The sequence below is a fragment of the Eumetopias jubatus genome, unplaced genomic scaffold (assembly GCF_037043125.1).
Source record: "Eumetopias jubatus isolate StellerSeaLion01/CBP00866 unplaced genomic scaffold, mEumJub1_p1.0 scaffold_3, whole genome shotgun sequence".
In the NCBI taxonomy this organism is placed as follows: domain Eukaryota; kingdom Metazoa; phylum Chordata; class Mammalia; order Carnivora; family Otariidae; genus Eumetopias; species Eumetopias jubatus.
This window is the reverse complement of record NW_028274809.1, coordinates 6,783,754-6,805,789: the sequence shown is the minus strand read 5'-3', so window position 1 is coordinate 6,805,789 and position 22,036 is coordinate 6,783,754. Positions and strand designations below refer to the sequence as shown.

At 44.3% G+C, this 22,036-nt stretch overlaps 2 long non-coding RNA genes across 4 annotated transcripts; one reads left to right on the top strand and one right to left on the bottom strand.

The window, feature by feature from the left end:
* Positions 1–10,270: 10,270 nt before the first annotated feature.
* Positions 10,271–19,622, top strand: LOC114210905 (uncharacterized). Of its 2 annotated transcripts, XR_003609608.2 has the most exons (4): positions 10,271–10,552; positions 11,491–11,555; positions 11,664–11,787; positions 18,317–19,622. It is a non-coding gene; the product is annotated as an uncharacterized LOC114210905 (long non-coding RNA). The 2 variants fall into 2 exon arrangements; XR_003609609.2 differs by lacking the exon at positions 10,271–10,552 and adding an exon at positions 10,765–10,822 and having other exon boundaries at positions 11,491–11,787.
* LOC114210904 (uncharacterized) lies at positions 16,799–18,692 on the bottom strand. 2 transcript variants are annotated; one of them, XR_015767827.1, is made up of 4 exons: positions 18,520–18,692; positions 18,195–18,312; positions 17,801–17,987; positions 16,799–17,261 (listed from the first exon to the last, which is right to left on the bottom strand). It is a non-coding gene; the product is annotated as an uncharacterized LOC114210904 (long non-coding RNA). The 2 variants fall into 2 exon arrangements; XR_003609606.2 differs by having other exon boundaries at positions 18,195–18,692.
* Positions 19,623–22,036: the final 2,414 nt, after the last annotated feature.

Genomic DNA, 22,036 nt, shown 5'->3' with positions numbered 1-22,036 from the left:
GATACATTAGTATCACCCCAAGTCCATAGTTTAAATTAGAGTTCATTCTGGGTGTTGTCGATTGTCTGGGTTTGGACACAACTACAGTGACATGTATCTGCCATTATAGTTACATATAGAATAATATCACTGCCCTTAAATCCACTCCCTCTTCATGTCTCCCTCCCCCCAACCCTGATAATCACTGACCTTTGTACTGTCTCTTTTTTTCCTTTTCCAGAACGTGATATAGTTGGAATCATATAGTAGGTAATCTTTTCAGATTGTCTCCCTTCACTTACCAATACAAATTTAAGTTTCCTCCATGTCTTTTCCTGGTTTGAGAACTCATTTCTTTTTAGCACCGAGTAACATTCCCTTGCCTGGAGGCATCACAAGTGATATGTCCATTCACCTACTAAAGGACATACTGGTTGCTTCCAGGTTTTGGCAATTACGAATAAGGCCTCGAGAAACATCTGTGTGCACATTTTTGCATGGACTTTAAGTTTTCAACTCCTTTAGATAAATACAAAAGAGTGCAGTTTCTGTATTATATGGTAAGAAAATGTTTGGTTTGTAAGAAACTGTCAGACTGTCTTCCAAAGCGGCTGCACCATTTTGCATTCCCACCAGCAATGAATGAGAGATCCTGTTGCTCCACATCTTTGCCCACATTTGGTGTTGTCAAGGTTCTGATTTGGGCTATTCTAACAGGTGCAGAGTGGTATATGACTTATGATGGGGAGCATATTCTAAATGCTTATTTGCCATCGGTCTATCTTTCTGGTGAGGCGTCTGTTAAGGTCTTTAGCACATTTTTTCATAAGATTGTTTGCTTTCTTATTGTTGAGTTTTAAGAATTCTTTGTATATGTTGGATACTAGTCCTTTATCAGATGTTTTTTCTTTAGTTCTAATTCTAACTTCAGTTAGTTATCTTGGGATTTCTGATAGATACAGTCTCTCAACAATAAGCAATTTCTCTTGCAAGTTGTTCCTCTCACATGTCTTATTGCATTGGCTTCAATGTCTAAGACCATTTTGGAGAGACGCGGTGATAATGGGCATCTTCTCCTGGTCTTACCTTTCAGGGGTCTTCCTAGAGAGCTCAGCTTTAAGTATGATGCTAATTACTGCTTTGAGATCGATAGTAAATGTTCTTTGAGGAAAATAGCCTTTCTCCCTTGCAGTAAAATATGATTTCATATTTAAGGCATAACAGTTATCAAATTTCTGCTATGGGCTAACATTATAATGTAAAGAAGAGATCAGAGGTTCTTTGCCTATTTTCAAGCTAGAACTAATACTCTCATCTCCCTGGCAAAACGAGGTCTGCATTTTTCTTTTTTTTTTCTCTAAATTTAAATTAACACTGCAGTAATTCTAGCTTCATTAAAGCTGTCTTCTCTTGGGGCACCTGGTTGGCTCAGTCATTAAGCGTCTGCCTTCGGCTCAGGTCACGGTCCCAGGGTCCTGGGATCGAGCCCCACGTCGGGCTCCCTGCTCGGCGGGAAGCCTGCTTCTCCCTCTCCCACTCCCCCTGCTTGTGTTCCTTCTCTCACTGTGTCCCTCTCTATCAAATAAATGAATAAAATCTTTTTAAAAACCTGTCTTCTCTCAATTTTATTTTTACTAAATTTGGCACATAATGATCCCTATTTATCACCTTTTATTGATGGGGATTCTGAGTTTTCCAAATCATTACCTATAAAGCGAAAGGAAAAATGGAAAAGAAAAAGAAAAAAGAAGGAAAGTAGAAGGTTATTCTCATTCCTGCCTGATCTCGGGTCCCTTCTCTGGCTTCCTTGGAACCCCCAAGGTCCTGCTCCTGCTGGAGAAATGGTGCTATTTGCCCTCTTCCAAAGGGTGACCCCCTCACTCTCGGGGGTCCAATCACTGCTGGTGTTACCATGTATGATTTCTTGAGGCTCAGTACACAGAAGTCACACAAGATCACCATGCTTGTTTTCCCCTTCAGTGAGACTTGCCATTTATTGGAAAAAGGTCTTCTTTTTTCTCTCATGGTAGCAAAATTTCTTTTCGTGGTTTGTAGACTACAAGTATGAGTCCGGCTGATCTTTATTTTGATTCTTGAGGACACATAAAGCCAATTTTCTTTTCTCTGTTGTGTTCTCTGGAGAAGCAATTATTTTGTGAATGGTGTGTAATGGATTTTTTTTAACATTCACTGTTTTATTATGTTAATAGGTGCTTGCAAGTTTTCAGATATCCATCTGTCATCCTGCTACACGGACAGGGGCATTTGTGTGCTTTCTCACCTTCTTGCTTCTATGCCACCTGGGGGTTGTAAGAGCCAAAGGAGACCCTCGGAATCATGTGGTCCAGCATTCGCAGAACCTGTCCAGGAGACACTAATTTTGAACGGTGATCTCTGCCAAAGGATCTCGTGGCCAAATCCGCAGATCTGTAAGAGAAGTTCTACTACAGAGAACTCTATTTCACTTAGTTTAATCCAGACATTTTCCAGGCATTTTATCACATAATCCTTTCCTTCCCAAACAACATCGCAGGTCAGCAAAGCCCTTGGAAAACACGTCGCCCCTACCCGCTTGTCCCAGAAAAGTCTCACCATTAACCTAGCGGGCAATGAAGGGACAATTCTGTCAAAGCCTCATGTTGATCACTTGAAGGTATTTATGATTGTGACTCAGTTTGTGGTGCGACCTGTATGTAAATACAGTCTCATAATATCTATGGAGACATATCTCTTTCCTCAACGTGAGAGCCGCCGATCTCAGCTATTGTTCTCATAAACCCTCAATCTTTCCAGTTAGTCTTGAAATTTGGAGCTCTTGTTGCTTATGGACACCTGTGCTGTGTGCATCTACCTGACTCTTCAGGCAAGGTCCTGGACCCATGGAGCCGCTGTTCCTGTGGGAGGGCTGCTCTGGGGAGGCACATTTCCGTCTGGGGGCACTGCGGGCTCACGGGGGTAAGGTGCTGCCTGTGATCCAGAGGCCAATGCCCTGAGTCGTTGACCTATGGGGACCAATTCCGTTTTCTCCTTCACGGGGCTAACACTGCATGCCTGACTTCAACCAGTCAATCTATTTTTCCAAGAGGGATAAAAGGGTCTGGCTCCTCCTTTATCCTCCATTGTTCAATCTCCCTTTAACCACTGCGAGAGCATTTCCCAAGCGCCACAGGGGTTTAGGAATCCAGAGCAAAGTAACCCAGAAAATTAACAGCTGCCTTTGGCCAGGCAACAGTGGTACCGCAGGACCCCGAATTTCTTTCATGGTGTCAGGGAAAACTTGTCAAGGATCCCCAGCATCACCTTCCCAGGGAGCTCACACTAAAATGCAGATTCTTATAGACCTAGCAAAATAGTATTCCCCCTCAAGTGGCTCCTGGGAATGACCTTTGAAACAAGCCCCCCCCCCCCCCCCCCCGCCGCCGCCAGGTGATTGTTTTGCCCGAGAAAATGTGAAGTGGTTTGTTTCCTGAATTATAAACCACCTTTTTCTTTACCAGGTCCTTGAACTCAAGTATCAGGTAATATCTCTTATTGTAAGTACAAGATCAAATTGTTTCTTTTTTTTCCTCCCTCCGTTGAACTGCTTCTCAGTAAGCAATCCCTGAGCCCTGTTCCCGCAGCAACTCCATCCGCCCTCCAGGGGCTTAGGACTCTGGGAACCTCCTCTTGGTCCCGAAGAAAAACCCTCCCGCTTTGAAGTCCTGGGAGCAAAGAGAACAATAAAAGGGCTCTTCAAGGGGCTTAAAATAAACCAGAACAAAGAGATGCCTAAGCCTTCCGTGGGCCATTATCTCTCCCTGTGTCCTCCAAGGGGCTCCAAACAACAACCACAAAACAAAGAAAAGCCACGTTCTTCCTCGCCCCGCCTCTGGAAGCAACTGCCGAACAGAAACACGGTCTTGCCTCAGGCTGGTAAGTTCACCCGGGCACCGATTTCCCGAGGCTCTGCCGTGCCGACCCCTCCTTGTGAGGCAATCCTACGAACCGTATTCCGGGGACCACACAAACAGCGGAGTAAATAAGCATAGCATCAAGTTAAATTCTGGCTTCCCAGGGGCAAAGGCAGACACGAGCACTTCATCCGTTCGTGAATTATAAATGCAAAAATATCTCCAGAAAAACAAACAATCAAGACTCTTTTACGTGTAAACTTACTAGTAGGACGGCCGCTGGGAGGAGGGCGGCTCTTTGTGTGAACGTTATCTTACTGACAAATGCACAGAAATAAGCATTTGTCGACACTTTGTGTCGTATATGAGCAACACATGCACAACAGTTTACATTTATGAAACATGTACCATGTGACAGGCCCTGGGTGAGAGCTTACCTGTTTATCTCACTTACGCCTTACAACAGCCGTAGGGGAAACTCGTACAAAAGAATACCCATTGTACAGTTGAGAAAATGGAGGCTTAGAGTGTTTTACGGTCCCAGATTATAAAGCTCCTGAACTTGGAAATAAAAGCCAGGTCTGTCTAAGTCTCTGACTCCATTCCTTTAATCCCATTTATTATACATTATTTTTTTTACCATCTTCCTAGAGAGAACCTGTTTTCATAACCAAGCTATCCCGCGGTCCTGGAAGGGAGAAACAGGCACCTTTACAGCATATTCTGACGCTGCAGAGCTGGTGCTCCTGGGTAACCTGACTTTGAGTCTGCTCCCGGGCCCAGTGGGGCCGTATTCCTGTCTGCATGGGCTGCAGAGACACAAGACATGGCGTGGCTTTGTCCACCAGGAAACAGTGGCGCCCACGAAGGGATCAGGGACCCGGAAATTCACTTTTAGGTGTACAAGCAGGTGCCCTGGGCAGGTTTGCCTGTCTCTGTCCAGGTCTTTGAACGTGAAGTTGGAGCAACTCTTCTATAACTTCCAAGCCCGTTTTTAAATGTTTGTTTCTCATTTCAGAGAGGATGAACGATAATTACCTTAAATTTAAGTGCCTCCACATGCTCCTCAACGATGGGTATTCTAGATTCTGATGTCCCGATCTAAGTCCTGATTCTAAGTCCTGGTTCTGGCCTCTGAAGGCAGGCACCGGGAGCTCTCTTTCCACCACAAGGACAGACAGGACTGCGACCTCTGGTCGGTGTCTGTAAAGCCGTTAGTCCCCAGGCTTTTATCACTGACTACCCTGGTGCAACCATCATGCATCCAGTTGAACTAGATGAGCATGGCCTCAGAAAGAAGAAGCAGGCAGAATAAGTGCTCGACGAGGTTCTTACTACATTCTCCCTATAGTGGCGGGGAGGCTGGGTGGGGGGGGGAGTTTTACCAAAGGAATGGGGCACAGGAATGTGACCTCCAGTCTCTGGAGGCTCTTTCTATCCAAATTGCAGGGGCTCCCTCCATAAACACAGAAAGGAACTGCCCCCCGCCCCCCACACAGGCACAATCGACCGGACTGGGAGCACACGGTGGAAGATGAGGGGCCAGCAAACCCTCTGGTGCAGAAGAATGATGTAACCCCTAAAGTCTGAAAGCAAAATGCAAGTCCAAGAAGGCAGGCAGTTATACTCCACTGAACCATTTGCTCAGTGTGCTTCGCTGAAACTGTAAGCGTTGTGTGGAAATGGGGTATGGCCCGGTGTACCTGGGACACACTGGGTGAGCAGGTGAGCGGCTCAAGTTTCTTTGCTGCAGGACTTCTCAGAGCTTTTGCTGTGAATCGTCAATCACAAGACACAAAGCCTTATTGCCATTTGCAGAATTTTCCAAACTTACTGAGTGTAGAAACCTTATGTGTGTGGGATGAATAGCATGGGGATGCGGGGGTGTGGGCGCATGTCTGTGCATGTTCGCATGTGCGCGTCTGTGAGTGTGAGTGTGGGGTGCCCACGGGGGTCTGTATAGAGTCTCCCGGTCACCCCGTTGAAAAATACCGCAATAGAGGTATTTGCCCAAGACACCAAAGCCAACACCTCGGTGACAGTAGTCTCAGGATCCGTATTCAGCCTTTCTCCTGGCTGCAACCTCATCTCTACAACTTAGCCCACGGACATCCAGGCAATGACTCCAGTGTCAGAAATAGCTAGGGCAGTTTTCACCCCCCACTCCCAGAACCCTCTGCCTCTGCGAAGGGGGTTGCTTTGAGGAATTTGTGAGGACTCCAAACCAACAGAGTGGTGATAAACCTCAGCCTCTGCATGAGGGTAATCTGCTCTGCCGTGAGAAGAGCAAGAGACAGATGAGAAAGAGTTTGTGATTAAGGATCTGTGGCCTGTGCTCACGGAAGGAAGTGAGTGCAAAGAGAAATAGCTGAATATTGATGTGGGTAGAGTTCTTACCCCTAGCCCCTTCCAAGAACCCTACAAAAAAAAAAACACCCCAAAACAAAACAAACAAACCAAACAAACAGAAAAAAGCCATCTCTTTTCTTTCAGGGCAGCTTTAAACAAAAACAAATTGTCTTGTCATCTTAGCGCGTACTAGCGAAGAGTCCATCTCTGCCCCTTGCACCCCCCCAACCTTGGATCTACCAGGTGCTAAAGGCACTGGGCTGCCCAAGCTATAGGCTGGTTTTATTTATTTGTTTAAGGGGCAGGTTGGGCTTACCACTCTCCCCCCTGCTGACCATCCTAAATCACACTGCCCTTCCAGCGTGTGGGAGGGAAACCTCAAAGGGCCAGGGGGCTGAGCCCTACTTAGCATCTGTGAATGTCAAGCAACCCAGAAACTTGAAAGGGATTCTCAGCAGCTCCCTTGAGAAAATGCCCTTAATTAATTTTGCAGCTTCTGGTCACGCCAGAAAAGCCTCAGGAAGTCGGTTTGCTGCTCGTCTCCACTTTCTTAGGTTTTTAGCAAGCATTGGAAACTGAGCCCATCAGCCCTACAATCCACAGCCTCTGCAAAAGTGTCTGCAGTGGATGGTGAGTTTTATCCTCCGAGCCAACGCTTCCTTGAGGAAGGAACCCGGGGCCCGAGGGGTGGGGGTTCCATCTCAGAAAAGATCATCACCATAGAAAAGAATGGTCTGAACTCTTGCAGAGTTGGGGAAAATTACATTTCTTTTCCGGACTTGGAAGCACAAGGGAAAATTTCATGTTTGAACTATGTAACCTGGGCAAGAGGTTGACAATGCGTGAGGTTGCTTCCGCTGATGATCCTGTTCTTTGAAGTCTCTGTGGCTGAAACACTGACGTTGGATGTTTGAGCAATCGCAGACGACCACGGCCCGCGGTGAGAATGCCCTGCCATCAGCGATAAGGCCTCTTGAGAAAGGCCACAACCACTCCTGCCTGGCCTCAAGGGGTGCAGGGAGCTGAAGCAAAGCTGTTTACCTTTCAAGCATCTTGATGCAAATTCTTTTCTCTGTGTGTGATGATTGAGGGGGATTGACCAGAAAGGGGGTAACGGCTTTAGGCAAGTAAAACCTGTGCTGGAAGAGAGAGCTCGAACTGTGGCGGGGGTGGGGGGTGGTTAGTGACAGGCGAGATTCAGCATTGACCCCTTCACACTCCAGGTCACCAGACTCCTAACAACTCAGATTCACAGAGTTCCCAGAAGCATTTATACATAGTTTACGAGACCCACTTAGGATTTCATTGTTTTTATTCATTCTATTTTTTTCATTTGAGCATAGTTGTGGATTTCACTGATTTTTTTAAATTTTTTATTGTTATGTTAATCACCATACATCACATCATTAGTTTTTGATGTAGTGTTCCATGAGGATTTCACTGATTTTAACTTATCCAGCGAACCTTCATTTCTAGGTGCAGTTTTAAGTATGCAGTTTTGTTTATGAAGAGGCTTTTTTTTTTTTTTTATTGAAGGCCTCTGAAAAACCTATGAATTATCCCACTCAAACGGTTCCAGGGATGGATGTTGGTATTGTTATTCTAGCATGGGAGCTTGTGTTTTATTTATTATTACAAAACACAGGAACGTTCAGATCAGAAAAAGAAGGTCTCTCAATTTCATCCCTGGGAGATAACCACCATTAATCATTGCTATGCCTCGTGCCAAAAAAATGTTTTCTATGCATACGAAATCTTTTCTGTTTTGTGACAACTCTCAAGGCAAAGGACTTTAGAATTGGCTTTAGGTGAGTAAAAATAATGCATGTTCTTTAAAAATTTCAGTACTGCAGTCTGGATCACACTAGATAGCCAAACTGCACTTTATCTTCCTGTTAATGACTTCATAGTATTTCATTGGATGGATGTTTTGTAATTGATGAAACAAATTCCCAACTGATGGACCGTTAAGGTGTTTCCAATTTTCTTTTATGCAATTAAAAACAATGGTGCAGTGAGGTTTCTCACAGCGATACTTTTGCATATTTCTGCTATTATTTCCATAGAATAAATCTGAGAAGGGCGGAATCACGGCCCCAAGGAATGTGGACGATTTTTAATTTTGATGGCTTACAATTTTTTATTTCCCTGTTGTCTTCTAAGGTAACATGCTGCTGATAGTCTTTACTTCACACTTCTCTGCCAACCCTGAGGATGATCATCCTGTTCCGTCCTTATCTACTGCAGGGGAAGAATGCACTACACCTTAACAGTGGTTCTCTCCTAAGATGTGGTTATGTTTCTGTTTTACTGTTCCCTCCATAATTTTCTTTAACTTCCAGATTTTCGACCATAATTATAAAATGTATTAAAGGGAAGTTTGAGGGCTGAGTCGTTTTCATGGTTGAGAGAAATCACATATGATCGGAGATTAGAAAAGATTGTCATGCGGGAGAATGTCCACCTCCTAATGGATGGGCAGAATTTCTGCCTGGGCAGGAACGCGTTGTGATTGAAGAGAATCCCCAAGACCCAGGGAAGGAGGTGGAGATGTTGATGGACAATGGGGAGCAAGCAAGGATTTTGGTCCCAAGACTCTGATCGGGCTGGGGTTTAGGAAGAAGAATCTAGCAGCGATGTCTCTCCAGGGAGAGCCCAGCCCCAAAACAAGGTCCCCTGTGCAGGCACGAGGTAAGGAAGACGAAACTACGCTAAAGCAAGGGGCCAGACAGGGAGGCACCAGCCTCAAACACCGTGCAGGCACAAGTGTTAGGTCTTGGGGGGATAGCCTTGTGCCTCACATAAGCCAGGGAGCCTCAGGTGTTCTTTGCAGAAGCAGCGCTATGCCATGTAAGCAGGTTTTCCTAGCTGGGCTGTTTGTGAAAAATAAATCTGGGTGGAAGGCCTACAAGTCTTGTGCAATTTCTCACTGGAGAGAGGTCAGGCTCAGGCTAGCAAAGAGAGGGCCATTTCAACCACAGTGACCGCCTTTTCCCTCAGGAAGATTGCATTTCTCCAACACATCAAAAAAAAAAAAAAAAGGCATGGGTTTTAAGTGTTTCATTTCTAGATCAATATTTTCCAAGGAGAGAGAGAAATTACAATTCAGGCGAAAACAAAACAAAAACAGTTTAAACTCTGGCCACTGGCCCTCTCTTTCAATCGCCAGAACACAGTGTCCGGGGGACAGTGTCAACCCTTTATTTCTCCATGTTTTTCAGCCAAATGTGTTCCCACCATCAGTCCATTCACTTCTCAAAAGAGCCACAAGAAATAAGCCTGTTAAGTGCTTTGTCAGAGATGAAGAAACAGGCTTAAGGGGATAGCATTTTTAAGATAGGTCTTTGGCAACAAAATAACACCCAGATCAGTCCCTTATAACCACAGAGTTCTGCTTCTCACACAAGCTACGCCTTGGCAGAGAGTTGGGCGTGGCGCCATGTTGTCTACAACCAGATGCGAGGGGGGTAGCTGATTTGGGGGTGGAGGTGTTCTCATGGCCAAGAGGAAAGAGCAAGAAAGCTTTCACTTAGAGTTTCAGCCAGGAAGTGGCACATTATATCACTTTTGCTCACTTTTCACTGAGCAAAGCGAGTGCCGACCTCCGTGCAGCGTTGGGGCATGGGAAGCAGAGGACCCAGCAAAGGATGCTGCAGCCACGGCTGCTGGAGCCACTGTATAAGCTTCAGACAGGGCAGGGGAGCAATAATGCAGGCTGCCATGGGGCCCGTGAGGGGATGGGGGCTGGAATTCAAAGGCCCACCTCTCAGGCTCCAACGCTCTGGTTCTTTCTATTACACCGCATTCCTTCTCCAAACCCTACACAGGATTTTGGCCCGTCTGATGGAGCTCTGATTCCAGAACTGTGCCTTGTCTTCCTAGTCTTTGTCTGCATTTCTGTTCCATGTTATAAAGGGCCACTTAGGAGCACCACCAGCCTTCCCACCAGCAAAACATGACCTCTGGACTGGGCCTCAAAGACTGGAATAAACCCAGTGGTGTAAAAATACTGACTCAGGTCCAGCTCAAGCTCAGCTTTCTTTCTGGATATATTAATTTGGGTTTTTGACCCATCCTCCCTGGATCTCCAATACATTTGGTCTCTCCACGGGGATCCTCACGCTCCCTGGCTGCTTCCAATTCTCCATCACCTCATTGTGAGGTGCCAACATACTTTGCAGCTACATGGCAAGTATAGGAAAGAAAAGGGAGCGGGTCTCCCTTACGAAGGGTGTCTCCCCAGAGTCTTCCATCAAAGGGTGCTGGTGGAGGGGCCTCCCTCTTGCATCCACGATGAACCTGCAGAGGCGAGGGCTCATCTCCAATTCTTCAAGGTTTGTGCTCCTTCTTTTTCCGCGTCGTATTAGCAAGAGTCAATTTTAGGAGCTGCAACAGTCAGGTCTGTGCAAACAAATTTTCTAATGATAACCGGACTAAATAGTTTGCCCAAGAACAAACAGTGCTTTGCAATTGGCAAAATGCCCTTTCCGGGGGCGGGGGGGGGGGAGTGAGCCTTGTAGGTACTTGATGTGGTTGAAAATGAGAAGTCCGAGGTGCTCAGCCAGGGGTCTGACAGGTTAATGCTTAGACCTGACAACCAGAAGGTAAGCAGAGAAAACAAACAAAAGCAGGATTACTACAAATAAGAAAGGTGCTTTGGACAACCTAGAATCTAAGAGAGTCGAAGAGGAAAAGCACCTACCAACTCATCACTTGGCTATTATTATTCTTACGTTTGGTTCCAGTCCCTTTTCATATGCATATAAAATCTAAATGCTTGCTTACATAAACTTGGGTATTCAGGTTTTAAAAAAATTAACATCAGTAGGGGCCCCTGGCTGGCTGGATAGAGCAACCTTGCAGCTCTTGATCTCAGAGCGGCAAGTTCATGTCCCATGTTGGGCATAGAGCTTCCCTAAAACCCCAAAATTAACATCGATAAAGGTTCTTCATAATCTTTGCTTTTGATGGCTGAATAATTCTCTTACTGAGAGGACTGTTTACATGTTTTGTAATTTACTTAGCCGACCCCCTTAATGCTGAACATTTAGGTGATTTTTATTTTATCCTTTTGAAATCATTAAGAACACTATTACGAACATATTTATACATTCATATTTGTGCATAAATAGGAACTTGTGGTTATCTTGTTTTTTTTTTAGGCAATGAAGCTAGATTCTGATCCCAAGAGTAGGGACATAAAAATGATATTGCCTATTTCCAGAAACCTAACGAAAAGTGTTCATTTTCTTGTGTGTTTTGAAATCTATAGGAAAGGCGACCCCTTCAAGAACTTATGACAATGTCTGCAGCCTGCAGTTGGACGAAGTGTCTTTCGTATGTATGCATGCTTGTTTGTGGGAAAAGTGGATCCTCCCTAAAAGGACTGTTAAAAAACAAAATTCAACTGAGGAAATTTTGAAGCTCTTATTGGCTTTATTCAAGGTTCCATGAATCAGGCAGCATCCAATCTAGCAGACAGAAAGGAGCTCCGAGGAGCTGCACAAAATGAAAGACTCATAGGCAGAAGCGAGCTGGAACAAGGAAATTATGCTGGACACAAAATCAGGTTGGCTATCCCAAGGTCACTTATTTAGAGGATGGTGGATTATCTGGTTGGTGCGGGTCAGGCAATTCCTGATGGATTGGCTTAAGATTCTATTTCTGGGAGAGTCAAAACCGTAATTAAAATTCTCAGTTTGGTGACGTGAGGCTTAAGTTAAGTTTCGGCTTCATGTTGTGGGGCTTAGCAGAAGCGACCTCATCTCGAGCATGTTATCTTGTTTTTAACAATTTGTTGTACATTTCTTTGTTAATCTCACCATTAACTTCCAGTATCCTGTTGCTATTTAAGATGATGTTTAAAAAGTTCTGTTTTTTTAAAAGATTTTATTTATTTATTTGACAGAGAGATAGAGAGCACAAGTAGGCAGAGTGGCAGGCAGTGGGAGAGGGAGAAGCAGGCTCTCCACTGAGCAGGGAGCCAGACGTGGGGCTCGATCCCAGGACCCCAGGACCCCAGGACCCCAGGATCATGACCTAAGCTGAAGGCAGCCGCTTAACCGACTGAGCCACCCAGGTGCAAAAGAGTTCTAAACGATGTGGAAACACACACACACACACACAACAATGTATACATTATACAAAATAGCATTTAAAAAAGACTGGAAAGAAATGCATCTGAGGTTAAAAGTGTCTTGAGTAGTGGGAATTTACCAAGCTAGATTTTGTGGGTTTGGTTTTTTTTGAACATTCTTTTTTAGAAAGCAAGGTTTTATTTTAAGTAATCTCTACACCCAACATGGGGCTCAAACTCACAACGGCAAGATCAAGAGTCACGCACTCCACCGAGTGAGCCAGCCAGCCAGCCAGGCGCCTCGTGTTTTTTGAACATTCTATATTTTCAATAATGAGCATGCATTACTTTTATAAGCCTAATGGGAAAAACCATTAGCTTTGGAAACCGAAAAGGAAATGCAAGTGAAGGTCGTGCTGCTGCGTGGGGCCAGCACCATTTATTTGGCATCAGGAAATTGGAAAGAGAAGCGCAAGTGCTTGTACCATTTACTCATTTGCTGATCACTGCCGCGCATGAGAATTTGGCTACTTTGTCTACAAAGCATTAGCCTTCTTTCTGTAGTTAGTGCAGCCACATTCAACATTTAGATACTGAGTATATTTCCAGGGCAGGTCTGTTTCCCTTTTTTCACTTCAGGAGCTGATGGGGCTGCCCCATGTTCTGCAGGTGAGTCAGTCTGGCACAGGAGGCAAGAAAGTCTGCTTTGTGGGGTGCCGCGAGCTGAGGCGAGCTCCAAGGCAGAAGAATCTGCCCTATTTGGCTTTTTTCACCCTTTTTCTCCTCTTTGCCCTTGCAGGGCACTTCCTGGGTGTCGAGTTCTTTTCTTATTCTGGTTGTGTGAACAGCATTTTAAAATGCCAATTTCCCCAGCTTACTTAAAAACGTACTTGGATGTTGTGATAGCCATGTTTCCAATTAGTGTGACACATTCAGCCATATTTTTTTTTAAAGATTTATTTATTTATTCATTTGAAAGAGAGAGAATGAGAGAGAGAGAGAGAGGCCACATGAGAGGGGGGAGGGTCAGAGGGAGAAGCAGACTCCCCACTGAGCAGGGAGCCTGATGTGGGACTCGATCCAGGGACTCCAGGATCATGACCTGAGCTGAAGGCAGTTGCTTAACCAACTTTTTAATAAAATGGTGAGTTCACGGAAAATGAATTCAAACGATTTAAGAAACTGCTTCCCTCCAAATGGTTATGCAATGCAGCACAATCAAATTCTGAGTTTCTAAGTCTACCCTCCATGAAAAACACCTCCATGAAATTAAACTACCCTCCTTATGCCTCTGTCTTAGAACTGCTGGATAAAATATAGGATATCCAGCTGAATTTGATTTTCAGATAAACAACAACAAATTTTTAATGTACATGTCTCAAACAGTACATGCCACTTTCTCCGACAAGTAAAGCAATCCCTGACCTCCAGTTAGAACAGCCGGTCTCTGGAAAAGAAAGTTTGTTTAGTAACTTATGCTGTAGGGAATAGATGAGAGCACACTTAGCAGTTTGGACAAATCGCCCATTAGTTGCTTTTCTCAAGGACAGGACAGTTTTCATTCTTTTGAGTCCGTTTGGGAACCCACCAAAGGAAGGCTACCCTGTAGTCCTTGGCACATTCTCATCTCCAACGTGGACAAAGTGCCTGGATCCAGAGCCTGTTGGATGAGCAGTGAGGGGTAATATTGGGAGGGGTGGGGGAGAAGAGAAGAGCTGTGGCTTGTGGGCTTGTGACCCCACCCCCAAACCTGACCGTTAGTCGGGTTGCTAAACCCACAAAATGCTTGGTGTGAGTAGCTTTCTTACCCAACTGAAGTGGCTGCATTTCATCAGTGTGTCTGAGGGATGGAGCAGAAGCAGCTCACACGTACTCACAGGCACTTAGATAGCAGCAGAGACTTTGGGAGGGGAGCCCCTAGGAGCTTGCAGGAATGGTGGAAGACCAGAAGGTCCCCCTGATATCTGGGTCCCTGTTTTAGAGTAGACAGCGTTCTGCATATACATGTATCCAATTGCATGGACTCAAATCCTGTATCAACTACCTATTAGCTGTGGGATCTTAGACCCGTCACTTAACTTCTCTGATCCTCACCTTCCACATCTTTAAAAAGAGAATGTTAACACTGTATCCAAGGTGTCCTTGAGAGTTTAATAAGACACTGCGATGATGCGTCCAGCGCATAGTAGGTGTTTCCAAAAGCTGTACCTCCATTTCTCTCAGTTTCACTATTTCTGGGAGATGGATATGTTAGAAAAGTTCATTCGGTTGGCAACTAATCACACACAGACATTGCAGTGAGCAACGCCTTGTTTCCCCATTGCTTTCAGGTTGCAGATGAGAGGGAAAGGAGAGCAAGAGAAGTCAGAAGCACAGGTTTAGCTACAGGGGCAAATGATGCAGCTGGTGTACATCTGCCCCTCATTTCCGCGCATGCACGCGTACGCGCACGCACGCGTACACCTGATTCATCCATCCTCCAGCCAACTTTCTAAAAAGAGTTCAATAGTTTGAAATTATTCATAGCGAATCTTTTCTCAAATTTTGGCATAATTGAGTAATCCAACTACTGAATAAAGAAGGACTTGGTATTTTTGGCTTCCTGGAAACTGTAGAGGAGAAAATGCTTCCTTCTACCCTTCTAGGTTCTGTGGCTGGTTTAAGAATTAAGTTGACATAAGACGGATTAATAGGAGGAAAAACCCCAACTTTAATTATCTATGTACCCACGGGGGCTCAGGAAAATATGAGACCCGAGGTGATTCTCAGAAGACTGAGATTTACATACCATCTTGAAGTAAGGAAAAGGGAGGGGTGGTCGGGGCTTTGGGGTGGAAGGAGGCAAATTCTGGGCTGGGTGAAGGAAGGAAGTGAAAATGGGCACAACCAGTAAATCCCAGGGGCCTTATTATGCAGGTAAGAGCCTCTTTAGTGAAAGACCACCTCTGGTAGGCTCTCTTCCTGGTATATTTACTAATGGAAATTTCCTTTATAAATCTAAATTTCCTCTGCAAGAGGGGAAGTACATTTGTTCTTACAGGGTGTAGGGGAAGGTAAAGAGCTTTTCCTATGCCTGCTGGCTCTCCCTCACCTTTGACTCAAATAATCCACATGCCAAAGTGTCGTGTTTTGGGGCGGCATGTTCTGAAACCTTCACATTTTTTTCAACACGAAACAACACAAAATGGATAACCTTTACCAAACTTTACCCAGAAATATCAGCGTGCTCCCAATTAGGACTTCTTAGGATTGGTAGTGGGGCTCCTTGCCTCATCAAATCTGTGTGGGGGCAAACCCCTCGGAGCCCTAAGAACAGAGTTCGGTCAATCCTGAGCGTGTCAGCCAGCTCGGGAGACTAAAAGAAAGCGTGGTTGAACAAGTCTTAATCCGAATGCTGAGGAGCTGCAGTGACGTGGACCTCGGGCCCTGGCGAGGTGTTGCACAGGCTCTTGGTGCTTCACCACTGGAAATTTACTGATACAACGGGGCCCTCAGAAAATCTGGGCAAAATAGAAAATCAAGCTAGACATAAATGCCGAATAAAGGGAAGAAGGTGATGTTTGGGCAGAAAGCCAGAGCTATCTTCACGCAGGCCCGGCGTGAAGGTAGCTCGAGGGGAGCTGGGCTGGGGTAGCCCTGTCCCCTCCTCCTGGGAACTGGGAGCTGCAGGAGCACCTAGGCACCATGCAAAGGAAGGGGGGCATTGGGGGTGACTGGATCTCAGCTCTGGTGTCCCTGGAAGATTTGGACAGTGGATAAGACATCTTACCAATTCCAGGCTTGCCTCTGATAGGAGCGCTCCACTAGCATAGATTTAACCCAGAAATTAGGAACGCAGACAATTGCTCCTGTCCCCAGTGGCTCTGGCCAGAAACAATTATCCGCTTGGCTCATTAAAACAAGTAACGAATGCTAATTGTCTCCACAATCAGCCAAGTACTGGTTCAGCGCTTGTGCCTACAGTACGGGATTGTGACGGCGGCTGGCAAGGCAAGGGCTTAAATTCAGCCCTAAATAGTCTGTTATTTTATTTTTTATTTTTTTCCTTTAGGCAGGCAGTGTGGGGTGCAGGGTATAAAAAGAGGGAGGTTGGTCAAGGTGACCCCTATGCTATCTTTTGGCCTTCAGATCCTGGGATTTGTGGTGAAAGAAAATGCATAGAATCATAGAAGATCTGTTTCCACTGAGTCCACGTAATCGGGAAGGTCCCTGGAAGGGAAGGAAGCTGGGGAGGACGAGAAGGGGCTGGAGGCGGGGAGGGGGAGAGAAGTACCATCCACACAGGGCAACATTCCCCGCATTTCTGGAAGTTTCCTGAGGACCTACCTAGCTTCTCTGAGGGCTCCATGAGACCCTGGGGTGGATATCCCATCTTGCTGGGTAAGGCTCTTCCTGTGAAGACCCCAGCCGAGGGAAGATGTGGCAGGAGGGAGAGGGCAGTGCGGCGGGTTGGGGGGGGGGGTGGAATGCTCAGAGCTGGCTCATACTTTACTTCCGAAATGGCTCAAATGATGAACCTCTGGCTTTCTGCCCAAACATCATCTTCTTCCCTTTATTCGGCATTTATGTCTAGCTTGATCTTCTATTTTGCCCAGATTTTCTGAGGACCCCGTTGTATCAGTAAATTTCCAGTGGTGAAGCACCAAGAGCCTGTGCAGCTTCTGCCCAGAGAAGACATGGTGTGTCCCCTGCTAGGGACAGCAAGGGGACTCAAGCCCTCTGCCCTTTGGCGCAATACGTTGGAGAGCAGCCAAGGAAAATGGAAGGGATGTTAATAAAAGCAAATACGAGGCAGGAAATAGAAAGAAAGACAGCAAATAGGGAAGAAAGGAGATTTGGGTCTGAAGGTTCCCAAGTGAGAAGTTACTGGAGGCAAAGATGCCCCGCTTCTCTCTCCGCTCCTGCTTTTCTGCATTCCACGTGTCCTGCTCTCCAGCAGACCTGATCGCCAGATTTTTCCTCATATCCTAGCGATGGGTGAAAGTTGAAATATTAATCAGCCCTGAAGCATTTATATTATAAAAATGAATACTTGAAAAGCACCCTGACTACCCTCCCCAAGGAGACCCAAGATAGTGGGCAGTATAGACAATGCAGTACTTGTTGGTGTCTCAACCTCAATAACACTTGAATGAAAAAGATAACAATATAAATACCGAATTTGTGCCCATGTATTATTGCTAAGTTTGATATTTCATGTCACCTTTTTTAAAGATTTTCTTTATTTATTTGACAGAGAGAGAGAGAGAGAGAGAGAGAGCACAAGCAGGGAGAGTGGTAGGCAGAGGGAGAGGGAGAAACGGGCTCCCTGATGAGGGGCTCCATCCCAGGACCCTGGGATCATGACCTGAGCCAAAGGCAGACGCTTAGCCGACTGAGCCACCCAGGTGACCCTCATGCCACTTTTATATTCAGGAAATTTGCTGAGCAAAATGCATAATTAAATATATGATTTAGTTTTTATACATTAAAAAAAAACTTTTCATGGGCAAATTTTGCAACTCACATTTATTTGAAGAATCCAGCTTGCTCTGTAATTGTGTAAATATTTTTGAGCACCTATTGGCAACTGAGAAGCCTATTAGGATTATCAAGAGAAGCCTATTTTCCGCTTTGATCAGCGAACTCTTGAACACGGGGACTCTGGAGGGGATGGACGGTCCCAGTGCTGGGGTGCTGGTGGGTTTTCCACTCTAAAAAGATGTGACAACAGATACATAAGTGAGGGGGTGGGAAGGTGTCAGAAAATAGTGTGTCATACTGGTTTTTGAATTCACGTGTTTTGTAGATGTTAACACTGTCAACTCCATGCGTGCAGAAACCCTAGCCATCGCTAGGCTTTTAATCCAAGCAGCGCTCAAAAGCACAAATATTTCAACAACATCGTCAAGAATGATTACCAAGTGCAGGCCGTTCAACCTCTCTGGAGGGACCCCAGCGCAGTGCTGCCTGGAAAAGCAGCCCTCCCAGGCCACCAGCCAGGGTGACAAATGTGACCAGCTTTTTTTAACTTCTCTCCTAGGGGCAGAAGAGAAACTTCTGGGGCAAGGTGTGATAGGGCAAGTTCCTGATCGGTGAGCACGCACCCCTTTTCAGTGCCTTTCCTAGCCCTGCATATCCTCTCCCTCCCAACACACCAGAATTTCACAACATCCCATTTTAATTCCACCCCTGAGACCAGCATACAGCTCCCTAGGATATATGAACCTGAGAAATAACCCTTACTTTCTTGGGAGGAATTTCTGAGACCGAAAGCCCAACAGCTTCTGACCAGTGGACGCTCTGGAACACCTGCCTTTTCTGCTGAATGCGGCTCCTCCCGTCTTACCCAGCAGAGCCCCTTCTGCAGCCGTCCACCTGGAGCCTAATGAAGAGCGTGTCTTGGTGCTTGGGGGAGGAGGGTGTGTTTTTCACAGCAGTCAAGAGTAGACCAGTTTATTATAAAAGTAAAATAGAGAAGTCCTCTTATCTGATGCACTCAGGAGAGTAGTTGATGATGAAATACACATTTGCAAAGGATGCAAAGATCTAGAATATTTCACTTTACTGAAAAGATATAATTTATTGGCTACTCTTTTGATTCGAGAACCAAGTTCTGTTCTTTGAGTGAGGTACCCTCCTGAGCAAATCCATGTTGAAGCTCATATCTATGTTTCTCTACTTTTTCTTTCTAAAGAAACATGAAATCATTTTATGAACGTTGGAACTAAATTTTCTCATTTAAAAGTCTGTGATGGCTAAATTCCCATTTCATTAAATATTATATTTCCATGTCACTTAAATGCTCGCCTATGATACTGACACATGGAAAGCTGGAGATGGTCTAACCATTTTTCTTTCATTCTTTGCCTTTTTTTTCCCTTTTGCTATATAAAAAGCATTGCTATTATTTAACACTCTTCTGAAAGTTCTAGCCAATTTTATAAGTAAGATACAATCACTGGAAAGAAGCCAAATTTATCATTAATCATAGTTGTGATGCAATGGAAAAGCTGTTAGAACTAATAAGGGTAACAGGATTATGGTACGCACAAGTTAAAAATAAAAGATACATGTATATGTGTGCGTTTGTATTTATGTTTGTGTGTGTGCATACAGTTTCCCTGTGTGTGCGAAAATGACCACGTAAAACATAATGTAAAGAATACCATCTTAAAAAAAATTGCAACTACCTACAGTATAGCTGACATCAGATATTATTAGGTCATAAGAAGGACATCGAATTTTGCTAAGGGACACAAAAAGGAGATTTGAATAATGATATGAAGAATGCTATCATTTTATTTTATTTTACTTTATTTTGAGAGAGAGAGCACACATGTGTGCACACCGAGTTGGGGCGGGGCAGAGGGGGAGAGAGAGAGAGAGAGAGAGAGAGAGAATCTTAAGCAGGCTCCACGCTCAGCAGCGGAGCCCCCAACACGGGACTGAATCTCGTGACCCTGAGATCATGACCTGAGCCAAAATTAAGAGTTGGGCGCTTAAAACCGACTGAGCCCCCTGTTTTGTTTTAAGATTTTATTTTTAAGTAGGCTCTACACCCAGAATGGGTCTTGAACTCACAACCCCAAGATCAAGAGTCACGTGCTCCACCTGCTGAGCCCGCCAGGTGCCCCAAGAATGTTACCATTTTACTATGACCACATTCACACTCTCCATGGGGTTCTTTCTGGACTTTAAGTAGGATATAAAACTTCATCAGGAAGAGTCAACGGAAGAGGCTGAACAGGCAGACCCTTGTTCCCCGCACTGTGTGTACCCCTTACCCCCGATGCACTGAGGTCTAACTTACAAATAAAATTGCATATATTTAAAGTGTACAGTGTGATGAGTTGGCACATGCATGCATTGTGAAATGGTTGCCCCAATTAGATTAATTAACACATCCGTCACTTCACGTGGTTACCTTCTTTTCTCTTCTACAGCGGCAAGAGCACTTAAGAGGCACTACTTCTGTATTCACAAATTTCAGTGCAGTCTTATTAACTGTAATCACCATGCTGCACATCAGGCCCCCAGAGCTTGTCTTATGGCTGAACGCTCGTACCCTTTGAGAAATATCTATCCTCACCCGCCGAGCCCCTGCACCATTCTGCTCTCTATCTCTATGAGTTTGACTTTTTTTTAGATTCCATATCTAAGTAAGATTATATAATATTTGTCTTTCTCTATCTGGCTTATTTCACTTAGCATAATGTCCTCCAGTTTCATCCACGTTGCCACAAAGAGCAGCATGTCCTTCCCACGGCTGAACAATATTCCATTATACTACATTTTCTTTATCCATTCATCCAGTGACAGACACTTACGTTGTTTCTGTACCTTAGCTATTGTGAATAATGCTGCAGTGAACATGGGAGCGCCGATATCTCTCTGAGACCCTGATTGCACTTCCTTTGGGTATGCAGTGGGATTGCTGGATCATAGAGTAGTTCTATTTAATTTTTTTGAAGAATGTCTATACTGTTTTCCACAGTGACATTCTTACTAACAGAGTTGCCTTTGTTCCACATCCTTGCCAACACTTGTTATCTCTAGCCTTTTCGATAAAAGCTGTACAAACAGGTGTGAGGTGATATCATTGTGGTTATGATTTAATTTCCCGGATGATTATTGATGTTAAAGCACCTTTTCATGTACTTGTTGGCCATTTGTATGTCTTCTTTGTAAAAATGTCTATTCAGTCCTTCTGCCCATTTTTTAACCAGAAACAATTTTTTTTTTTTTTTGCTATTGAGGTCTTTGTATATTTTGGGTATTAACCCCTTATCAGAAATACGACTTGCAAATACCGTCTCCCATTCCATAGTCTGCCTTTTCATTTTGTGGATGGTTTCCTTCACAGTGCAGTAACTTTTTAGTTTGGCATTGTCCCACTTGTTTATTTTTGCTTATGTTGCCTTTGCTTTTGGTGTCAAATCCAAAAAAAAAAAAAAAAATCTAAAAAATTCCCAAGAGGGATGTCAAGGGGCTTACCCACTATGTTTTCTTCTAAGAGTTTTATGGTTTCAGGCTTTCTGTGGAAGTCTTTGATCCATTTCCAGCTGACTTTTGTGTGTGGTGAAATATAGGGGTCCAGTTTCATTCTTTTGCATGTGGCTGTCCAGTCTTCTTAATCTTGTATGTATTAAGTTGGATGATTCAAATTTCTGTTTTGTCAGTTAGCATGGTCAAATATTGGCAAGTGCACATGGATTCATCCTTATGTAGTGTGATTCTTACTGGTTTGTAATATCATAGAAAGAAGGAAATACATTTGCATATTGACAATGGTCATCTCTAAGCTGTCTCTGAGTGCTGATATCATGAGTGACTGTGATCATCTTCTTTGTGGGTTTTCAGTATAGCCTAAAGATTCTATAATAAACTGTATAATTTCATAATCAGGAGAAGGGAAAAAGAAAGACCAACACTGGCCCCCACAAAAAAAATCTGTTCTTAAAAGAAATAAGAACTGTTTAAAAAAAATACTTTTCTTTGTGCATTTTCCTCATGTGGAGAAAAGTAGAGAAAATAACGTAATTATCACTTACAAATCTTGGTCTAACCATTGCTGACATTTTGCCATAAAAAAAATCTTTTATTTTTGCTGCACTATTTTCAAGTCAAACAACGTGGTATTTTTCAACCAAATGCTTTATCTTAAAAAGATGCAAACTTAACTTTTGTTATCTTACCTGATAAAATGAACAGTAACGTTTGCACATTCAAAATCTCAAATGATTATTATTTTTTTAGAATA